The following is an 11,273-nucleotide window of genomic DNA, read 5'->3' as shown; positions in this document are numbered from 1 at the left end:
CCGAGAGGCAACAGACAGAGGCCGCCTGTCCAAAGAGGAGGTGTGCAGGTGGGCCATCTGGAGGCCCAGCACCCCGAGATTATGGGCCCCCAACCATGTGATCCAAGATGAAACCGATGGCAGGCCCAGCAGAAAGGCCGGGGGCACTGCCTAGCACGGGGTTCCCATGGCGGCCTTGCTCTCCCCATTCAGGGCTCAGCTTGAGGGAATCTCACCGGGCGTGGATGCGCCTGTGACCCACCCCCCATCCAGAGTCCTCACCAGCAGGTGACGATGGGATGGGGAGGGGCCCGCTGGGTGCTGCCTCCTGCGTGAGTGACCACAGTGCCCGCGGGTGATCACGAATGACCGAGGATGGAGAGAGACACTGGTGACCACGCGTGCCTGGGAGGGGCTGAGTGACCGTGACCACAAGTGGCCCTACATGAGTGGACAACAGCGAGGGAGGGAAGTGTGGCCACAGCAGCAGCAGCAGGAGGACGTGATGCTAAGCCCTCCGGTCACACGCGGCCAGCGCTCGGGAACCAGCGCTTCACGAGGGCACATGATGTCTGAGTCCGATTCTCAACACTTCAAAAAGCCAAAATCGGTGAGATTTGGCAGCAAGACCTGACCCAAACTGAAGCTTGTATAGCTCATCTGAACCACTAAACGCACGCATGCACATTTTAGCGTGTTCCCCCCGGGGTGTTCGGTGAAATCTCACACGTGCGCTGTACTAGCTCTAAACCCAAGCCCATCTGGTCTGGGGGATTCAGATGAGGGCCGTGGCCTGCGCTGGCTTCCTCGTCCTCTGGCTGTTACAGAAGGAAGCCAGAGGGTACCTAGGAGCAGAGGGTCCAGGTGGACGATGTCCCGAGCCCCCAGCGACGCCCTCTGCTAAGGTAGCACAGAGCACCAGGCCAGGGTCTGCGAGGCTGGCTTCCTGCAGAGGGCTCGCCACCGTCCTTGCGGAGTGACCAGCGCGAGGTCTTGCCAGCTCCCTGACCTCCCTTGCCCTGTTCGTGCCCAGCACCACGTGCAAAAGAAAAACGGAAAGAAAAACGAAAAAGACAAGAGGCACCCAAACCACACACTCCCTGCCTCCAAAAGGAGTGACTCCGGTGGTGTGAACCGCTGGTGTCAGGGCTTTGGCGTGGGACCAGCCTCAGGATTTAGTGAGAGGCCAGGCTCAGGGGTCAGTATGTGACCAGGGTCAGGGCTCACCGTGGAACAAAGGTCAGGCTCAGCATGTGACCAGGGTCAGGGCTCAGCATGGAACAAAAGTCAGGGTCAGCATGTGACCAGGGTCAGGGCTCAGGGTGTGACCAGGTCAGAATCATTCTGTGACCAGACTCCAATCTCCCCTCCATCCTAGGTCCTCTTTGCAAGAAGACTGTGTCTTTCTGAGATAGGCCACACACTTTGTTCTGCCTGGGCCCCACGTTCACAGCGGTTCAATGCTCTGTGACAGCCTGGCATGGTGACCAGTCACAGAAGTTGCTCTCTGCTCTCTTGCTCTCACTGCAAGAAGCCTGCCAGGGATGTTCCCACAAGACTTGCCAAAACCCTCGGGCCCTGCCTCGGGTCCTCCATCACCTTCTGGTGGTGAGCCCTGTGCTGGGCAGCATTTCGGGCCAGAGACAGTGAGGTGCTCAGTGCTGGGGCAGGGACCACTGCAGGTTGAGGTTTGCCTCTGTATTCATCCAGCTGTTCAGACTGCTGGGCTCCCGACGCAGGACAAGGGCATTGGTCCTGATGGATGTGCAGATGAGAAGGCTGAAACTCATGGCGGCGAGGGGATGCTGCCAGTGCTTCACGTGTAGTGAGGGTGGGACTGCGTCTGAACCCAGCTCTCCTGGTTCTAATTCCTGGATCCTCCCCTCAATGGGTAGACTACCCAAGGGCAGCCACGCCACCTGTCACTGGTGAAGCTGAGAACACGTCCTCTGCTACCCTTCATCTGCCATCAGCAGCACCATCATGCCCAAGGGGGGGGGGGGCTAAGTGTGGTGTGGTTACCATGACGAGCAGGGACATGTGCAGCCCAGGGTGGTGGTAACAGTTCTGTGGATGGAGCTGCAGGTCTTGGTGGTCATGCTGGTTGTGGTGATGCTGCTGATGGTGGTAGTGGTGGTGATGGTGGTGGTGGTGGTCGTGGTGGTGAAGGTGGTGGTGATGGTGATGGTGATGGTGGTGGTGGTGATGGTGGTGGTGGTGGTGGTGGTGATGGTGGTGGTGGTGGTGGGGGCCTGGTGGTGGTCGTGGTGGTGAAGGTGATGATGGTGATGGTGGTGGTGGTGGTGGTGGTCGTGGTCGTGGTGATGGTGGTGGTGGTGGTGATGGTGGTGGTGGTGGTGGTGGTGATGGTGGTGGTGGTGGTGATGGTGGTGATGGTGGTGATGGTGGTGATGGTGGTGATGGTGGTGGTGGTGATGGTGGTGGTGGTGGTGGTGGTGGTGGTGGTGGTGGTGGTGGTGATGGTGGTGGTGGTGGTGGTGGTGGTGGTGGTGGTGGTGATGGTGATGGTGGTGGTGATGGTGGTGGTGATGGTGGTCATGGTGGTGGTGGTGGTGGTGGTGGTGATGGTGGTGATGGTGGTGGTGGTGGTGGTGATGGTGGTGGTGGTGGTGATGGTGGTGGTGGTGGTGGTGGTGGTGGTGGTGATGGTGGTGATGGTGGTGGTGGTGGTGGTGGTGGTGGTGGTGGTGGTGATGGTGGTGATGGTGGTGGTGCTGGTGCTGGTGGTGCTGGTGGTGCTGGTGATGGTGGTGGTGCTGGTGGAGCTGCAGATGGAAGTAGTGATGGTGCTGAGTGATCTTGGTGCTGATTATGCCTAAGATGGCAGCCACCATGATCTATGTTGCTGATGGTGAGGCTTCTGGGATTGAAAATAGGATCTCACCAGGTCACCTTGTCCCCAACGCCCACAGACTGGGAGCATGTGGAGGGTGAATGGGTTGGTAGGTGGAAGGAGGGATGCATAAGGACAGTGACTAGAGCCTCTGAGTCACCTGGGGGTGGAGCCACCAGGAGTGGCAGCTGCCAGGTGCTGGCATTCCATCAGCACCCACACTCCTGAGACGGGAGGCAGCTCCTCACCTGGCTTCCACCTGCTCACTCCCTTTCGTGTCACCGACGCCAACAGTGCAGGAGCAGAGGGAGACCCAAGAAGTCCCCCCCCCTTCCCTGGGGCGGCCCTCCCTCCAGGCAGGTAGAGACATTTTCTGGCCAAACCTGGTCACCCGCCTCTCCGTGCCTACTTCTGGCCCCAACGCAGTCACAAATACACTCTCTGTCGGGAAGTCCTTCCTGTGGTCTAAATTCATGCCGCAGTGGGAAAGCTTCATGTCCGCATTAGATGACATGCACTCAGTTCTCACCCTCCCCGCAGCCTGGCAACCAGTCCCTCAGTGCCGTCTGGGCTGCTCCGTGACCACCAGTAGGGCACCCCACAGCCTCTGCTGGCTCCTCTAGGTCTCATTCAAGAGGAAAGACGGAACCCCCAAGGCTTCCCACAGCAAATCCACGTGCGCTTCATGCTCCAGGACTTGTTCCAGAATCTTCCACTAGCTGGGAGTGTCCTTCCCAGCCCTGCTCCATCCGTCCCCAGCTCACCGTGACCTCCTGAAACCAGGCCCTGTGTGGGAGAATGTAGGGCTGGGAGAGCTGCCACCTCCCTGCACCTTCTCTGTGTGACACCCCAAGGTGACAAGGCAGCTGGGGTCACACTGAAGAAGCCCGGAAAGTGCCACATCTCGGCCATCTGCCGCCCTGGGAGGCGACCAGGCCGCTCTTTCTGATAAACGTAAAATTGGAGGCCTGAGCTGCCTGCCATCCTTCCCAGGCCCCAACAAGTGTCCTGGCTCAAGGCATTATCCTCTCACTCCCAGGCGCTGGGCATCAAGGCCCTGCCTGGAGCTGCCCCCGGACCTCAGAGTGCACCAGTCAGGGAAGTGAGGGTTCAGCTCTGCCACCTGCTGTCTGCGGCCGGGGAGGTCTCTCACGCCCCGCAGAGCGGGAATTCCGCAGCCCCCTCCCTGCAGACCCATAGGAGATGGTGGGGGTGAGTCTGGCCCCTGCAGGACGTCCTCCGATGCATCCTCGCTTGCTGCACCCCTGCCCACTGGGGCGTCCGTTCCCCTGGCCGGGTCTGCTCAGAGAGGCCCGGTCTCCCCCGCAGCGGTGTGGGGAGCAGGGCTGAGCTGCTGAGACCCCTCTGGGCCCGCAGTCTGACTCCATGCGTCTCCGCGCGTGGGTAGCAGCAGCTCCCGAGTTATTTTGTCAGGCCCTAAAAATAACCAGGAGAGGAGGGGTGTCTCTGAACACTCTTGACTGTGCCAGTCGCTGCCCCACTCGGAGCGGAAGCACCTCCAAATAAGGCCTCAGCAGAATCGGAAGCGAGCCCCCAGCTGGCACTGCTCACGTCAGCTCCCAGCTGTGCAGCTCCAGAAACTTCCTCCCAGGGATGCCAGCCCCGGGGCTCTCCCAGAAGGCGGTCAGGCCTGGGGCGGGGTGCGGCCCAGGGGTCCTGGAAGTCGGGCTCAGGCTGGATGCCCAGAGGCTGCCTGGGCTGGGCACCACTGCTTGATGAAAAAGCACTGGCTCCCGGAATTTAAAACACAGAACCTACATTGACTGGTCTGGAAACCTGCCTTTACACTGTGGAATCTTAGCACCATCAAGTTCAGACCCCTCACCCCAGCTCAGGGGACAGGAGGGCTCCTCTCCTGCCCCCTCCCCACACCCACAGCCCCAGCCGCCCTCCCAGTCAGCAGACACCCCGACTAGGGATGGGGACAGCCCGCCACGGGGGAGTGGGGCCCAGCCGGCCCAGGAAGGCGGAGGAGGTGTTGCTCAGAATGCTTTCCGGGAGCCATGTGGACCCCGCCCCAACAGGAGTCAGCCTGAGGCAGAAGACAGCGCCCCGACAGCTCCCTCCTCCTCCGGCAGTTCCCTCCTCCCTCCGCCACTGCGAGTTCCTTGGGTGGCAGATGGTGGGTGGTGGTGGCCTCAGGGGCCCCGTCCCCTCGCAGTTGTCCTCATCTGCCATCCCCACGCCTTACCTCCTGTGTCCTTCTAGATCCTTTCCAGGCTAAGGGTCCCCCAACCCATAGAGGGGAAGCAGCTGACAGACTCTACCCCAGTCTCTCCTAAAGGCAGCCTCTGCGCCGGAGGGGGGTGGGGGGGGCAGGGGTCCCGGACAGGAAAGAGGAGGGACGGAGAGGTGCTGGGGTGCCGATTCTTCGGAGGAGAGGAAGGGGAGGCCGGCTGGTGATGGGATCCTGAGAGCCGGTGGGGGCAGCCAGGACAGGGACGTGAGCCACCAAGGCTTCCTGGAGGACGGGACAGACTGAGCCCGCAGCGCGGTGGGGCGGGAGCTGGACACCCAGGTGGGCCGCCTGAACACAGGCTTGGGGCCCGCTGGTGGGTGCAAGCACTTGGGAGGACAGAAAGTCCACTCTTGGACCCCGGCCCTGGGGAATGAGGAGCCTTCTGGGGCCCATCCCAGGTCACCACCTAGTGGCTAAGAGGGAGGTGTGGCCCGGGTCACACGCTGGGTCCAGGACTGCTGCTCGGCCAGCCCCAGAAACCCTGAGTCCCGTCCCCACGCCGGCCCTCGCCAGCCCCCAGCAGTCTCCGCCCTCGGCTGCCAGATGCTCTCCTGGCCCAGTCTCGCTGGAGTTTCCCGTCCTTGCCCCTCCCTGGTCCTGAGTCTCTCCAGAGTCCCGCGTCTTGCATCAGGCTTTGGCCTGGGCGTCCGGTCCCCCTTAGGACAGGGGCCAACCCAAACCCCAGCAGGCACCCGGGATCCACTCTCCCGACAGCTGCGGGGGCCTGAGAGGACCTGGGGGAGCAGCCCCCAGAGCCTGCTGGGGAGGGTCCCCAGACCACCTTTACTTGCCTCCAGGCGTGCGCCAGAGGAGGGGGACAGCAGAGTGAGGCAGGACAGGCAGAGGCCGGCGTCCAGGCCTCCAGGGCATGGGCTGCTCCGGACATTCGAAGCCAAGGCAGCCTCAGTCCAGGCAAATTGCTCCGCTGGTCTCACTGGCCCATCGACGCGGTGCCTGCTGTGCGCCAGGCCTGCAGGGGCGGTGACGGTGAGTGCAGGGCTCCTGGCAGAGGCTCCTGGAGCGGGTGGACCTCAGCGAGGACCAGAGCCATCACAGGACCGTCTGTTGGGACTGAGGGGTGGTGGCAGCGGGGCACATGCTGCTCCTATCATCCGCCTTCACAGAAGACTGGCCTGCAGGTAGTGGAGTGACAACACTGTGCTGGCCATCTGGGCACAACTGAACGTGCATTTCGCCTGCACTCAAGCCTGGCCCTGATGCGGGTCTCAGGCCGGAGGGCAACAGCATCTTCTCTTCACTCCACCTGCCCACCCCGCACCCCTCCCCACACCCCTCCCCGCACCCCTCCCCGTACCCCTCCCCGTGCCCGGACGCCCTCCACTCCGCCTGTCTGCCCTTTACACCAGGGATTTGCCTCTCTTGACTCTCCCTCTCTCCCTCCCTCTGTCCCCCTCTCTCTCTCCCTCCCTCTCTCTCCCTCCCTCTCTCTCTCTCCCTCCCTCTCTCCCCCTCCCTCTCTCTCTCTCCCCCTCCCTCCCTCTCTCTCCCCTCACTCTCTCTCTTTCTCCCTCCCCACCCTCCCCTCCCTCCCCTCCCTCTCCCTCCCCCTCCCCCTCCTCCTCCCTCTCCCTCCCCTCCCCCTCCCCCTCTCTCTTCTCCTTCTCCCTTAACTAGTCCTGCTCATCAGCATTTAATTGCAGAACTATTCAGTCTTTCTGGTTCTTCCTGAGTCACTTTTAGTAAGGCAGGTATTTTCAGAAATTCATCTATTTCAACTAAGTTTTCAAATGTATTGGAATTAAATTGCCCATAATATTCCCGTTGCTTTTTGATTCTGACGTGTCTGTAGCTGGGTCCCCTTTGTCACCCCTCGTTGTCTGAATCGCACCTTCGCCCTCTCTTTTCTTTTGTTCTTGTTTTTCAGTTATAAAGCACGAACTCTGGGCTTGGTGTTTCACTTATTTTTTATAATCACGGGCCTCTTTGGGCTTGTGTCCCATCTACTTTAGTGCTTTATATTGGCCCTGCTCTCGTTCTACCTTTTTTTAAAAAAAATCCTCTTTCTTGATTTTTTTGAAGTGATTACATTTTTAAAATATTTAGTTTGAATCCACTTTTTTATTGGTCAGTAAACTGTACAGATTCTTTCTATTCTCTTTCAGCTTACCTTTGAAATTTAACCAGTTATATAACTTAACAAGGACTAAAATTTATCAATATATTACCCCCTTTCATACAATACAAGGACCTCAGAACATTTAAATAATTTTCTTGGGGCTTACATGGTAACGTTTTCTATGATTTTCGTCCTGTATTTTTTTTTTTTTTACTGCCATCAGTTAGACACTATTATCATCTTTGTAAAACAATAAGCAACATTTGGTTATATTTGCTTATGTGTGTAACAGTTTCTTTGCTCACCATTTAACCGGGTTCTGCACCCAGTTCCGATTTGTGGGTGTGTAGGGGGGTGTTTCCCCACACCACCAACAAGCTATGCTCCAGACAGCAGCTGGGTGTCCTGATTCAACTCAGTTCTGACCATCTATCTGGGATGGCACCAGCTCCCACAGGTTAAGGGCCCGGGCCCACAAGGCTGCCCCCTCAACCCACACTGCAGGCGCCCATCTCAAGTCCAGGGCATCACCTGTGCTTCTGACCACCGGCTGCAGATTGAGCGTTGCCACGCCCCCACCTCGGGTTTGATTAATGCGCTAGAGCGGCTCTCAGGACTCAGAGAGACATTTCACTCGCTGGATCACTGGTTTGTGATAAAAGGGAAAGGCTCAGGAACAGCCAGCTGGAAGGTGCAGAGGAAAAGCACGGGAAAAGGGCCTGGAGCTCTCAAGGTCTCTCTCAACACCTGCTCTTCCCAAATCTCCACGTGTTCACCAGCGTGGAAGCTCTCCAAATCCCATCCTTTGGGGTTTGTGTGGAGGCTTCATTACAGAGACAGGACTGATTAACTCTCTGGCCTTTGGCAGAAGATTCACCCTCCAGTCCGTCTCCCTTCCCGAGATGGGGGTGGGATTGAAAGTTCCAGCCCTCTGATACCAAGGTTAGTTCTCCTGGCAACCAGCCCCATCCTCTGGTGGTCCAAAAGTCACCTCTTTAGCATACGAAAGACTCCTCTAAGCTGTCATCACTTAGTAATTTCCAAGGGTTTGGGGAACTCTGTGCCAGGAAAAGGAGGAAGACCAAATATATGTTTCTTACTATAAATCACCGTATCACAGCACGTCATCTTATTGATACATCTCATGCCTCCTTCCTTCTTCCTGAAGTGCATTTTTCTGAGTCCTTCAGTCTGTTGACGGTAAACGCTCTCTTCTTTCCGCAAATAGAGGATTGGAGTCTGGCGCGTTATCACCGTTGGCCCACGCGTGTCCCATTCCGGCTTATTTATGTGTTTATTTATTCTCTTTTATCCCCGTAATCCTCCCACCAACCTATAAGCAACTATCCTAATTTAGTTAATGTGCCTTTTTTGGTTTGTAAGTGCTCTTGGGGAAAAAAAAGAAGTGTTTTCTGAAAGTTTTTTATTCTGAAATAATCTTAGCTTACAGAAGAGTTGCAGAGATAGGACTTCCCTGGTGGTGCAGTGGTTTAGAATCTGCCTGCCAATGCAGGGGACACAGGTTCGAGCCCTGGTCCGGGAAGATCCCACATGCTGTGGAACAACAAAACGCATGCGCCACAACTACTGAGCCCAAGCGCCACAACTACTAAAGCCCACATGCCTAGAGCCCGTGCTCCGCAACAAGAGAAGCCACCACGATGAGAAGCCCACGCACCACAACAAAGAGTAGCCCCCGCTCACCACAACTAGAGAAAGCCCACATGCAGCAACGAAGACCCAATGCAGCAAAATTAATTAATTAATTAATATTAAAAACTATTCTTCTTTAACCAAAAAAAAAGAAGAGTTGCAGAGATAGTATAGAGAGTTTCCTTACACCCTTTGCAAGCTTCGTCTAATGTGAGCATCTCCTATAACCACAGTACAATGACCAAGGGGATATATTTTAAATTTATCTAAATTATATATCTCATTCTGTTTTTTACTTTTTTTCCACCAAGCACTTCTTTTCTTAAAGATCCATCTGGGTTGCTATGTGTGCATCTGATCTGTTATTTCTTTTTCTTTTTTTTTCTTGACATAGTTTCTTTTAATAAAAAATCCTGCCAAACGTGTAGCACAGATTACATGGAGCTGTACATAACGGCATTCTCTGTGCATAATAACTAATGCTGATGTATATCCTTGAATTTTACATTTTTTTATTCAGCTTCGTTGAGGTACAATGTATATATAAGAAGTTTCACCCATTTTAAGGATCTGATGAGTTTTGACAACGTATAACTCTCGCAGCCATTAGGACTGGGGTGGGGCCTAGAGGGAGTCACTCATAACCTTCACACAAGTGGGGCCCGGAAGCGTCAGTTTTCTCATTGTTGAGTTTGAGTTCCTCGTATATTTTGGGCAACACTCTTCATCAGATATATGTTTTGCCGGTATTTTCTCCCAGTCCCTGGCTGGTCTCGTCAATCTTCCGGCAGTATATTTGCAGAGCAGGATTTTTTAATTTTAAAAACAACTCTAACATCATTCTTTTCTTTCATGGATTGCGCTTCTCGCGTTCTTCCTAAAAACTCATTGTCACGTCCAAGGTCATCCAGATTTCCTCTATGTAAACTTCTAGAAGTTTTATAGTTTTGTGTTTTACATTTAGCTCCAAGATCCACTTGAGTTCATTTTTGTGAATGGCTGTGTCTGGATTCTTTTCTTTCTTTTTTTTTGCTATGGATGTCCAATTGTTCCAGCACAATTTATTGAAAAGACTATCATTTTTCTGTTGCACTGACCTTTCCCCTTTATCGAGTCTCAGCTGAGTGTGATTGGGTGGGTCTGTTTCTGGGCCCTCTGTTCTGTTCTGTTGACCCGTGTGTGGATTCTTCCGCCAATACCACAGTCTTGGCATGTTACTCTCGTCTGTCTTCCATTTCTCTGTTCTAGGTTTCTGTTCGCGGCACTGCTTTTTAGATCATGGTTACAACAGTTGCTTTAAAGTCTTTGACAATTTTAACGTCCGTGTCATCTCTTAGTTGGTATCTGTTGCACGCCTTTTCTCTTGCAGTTGAGATGTTCTTGGTTCTTCATATGCCTAGTAATTTTGGACTGCATCCTGGACATTGTAAATATTTGGTTGTGAGACTCTGGGTCTTGTTCAGATTCCATGAAGAATGTTGATTTGGGGGTTTGTTTTTGTGGGCAATCAGCTGCTGGTCCCACTTTCTGTGAGCTGTGGTCCCACTTTCAGTTCAGAGAGGTTTCCAGAGCTATTCAGATGTGTCTTATGTATGCATCACCCACTGGCAAGTCTGGGACCTGAGCAGTAGTCTACCCTTTAGATCAATTCTGAAAGGCTATGGTACGTTGTTTAGGGTCGGATGCAAACAGTGAGATCGGGGGAGCCCAAGGGTGCACATGCAACTTCGTGTGTTTGCTCCCCTGAACTCCACCCTCTGTGTGATTTCCCTATACTTTCTGGCTCTTAGGGGACCCACCCCCACCCCCATCCTGGCCTTCTGGTTAGAAAGTTGGGCTTTTAGCTTCCCGCCCTGCTGTGCACCTTCTGCGAGTGGTTCTTTCTCCCACACCAAGTGCCAAGACAATAGAAAGAGCAAAACAAAAACGCAATGGGCCCTCTCTCCCCACACTCGCTTTTAGGTGCCTGTACTGCCAGAGGCTCGGTCACAACCACGGCCTCATTGCAGATTTTCTGGGGCCTGGGGCAGAGAACAGAAAACAAACAAAAGCCTAAGACGTCCCCACCTCTTCCCCTGCCACGTAGGAACCCAATTTCCAGCTCTTTGGACCAGACCTCGAGGGTTTCTCTTGAAGCTCTTTCTGTCTACACCTGGTGAACGCATCCAGGTCTGGAAATACCAGAGGATAAAGCAGGACATTTATCACCAGTTCAGCGGTACTTGGAGCTCCACAATCCACATGCTGGTATTTACTTTGCAAAGTCCTCAGAGAGCTGCCCCACGCACGTGGTCCAGGAGTTTCAGCTGCATTCACAGGACAGCAGTGTGGAGGGCGCTCATCCCCTCTTGCCCAGATCGGGGCTGGCTCTCGTCCATTATTTCTTACTGTCTCGGGCGGGGATCTACGTGGCACGCTTTCCCTGTGTTCCGTCTGTCCACTTCTCAAAC

Source organism: Grampus griseus, assembly GCF_964374135.1.
Source record: "Grampus griseus genome assembly, chromosome: 17".
NCBI lineage: Eukaryota > Metazoa > Chordata > Mammalia > Artiodactyla > Delphinidae > Grampus > Grampus griseus.
The sequence above is the reverse complement of the archived record's forward strand: the minus strand, read 5'-3'. Positions refer to the sequence as shown.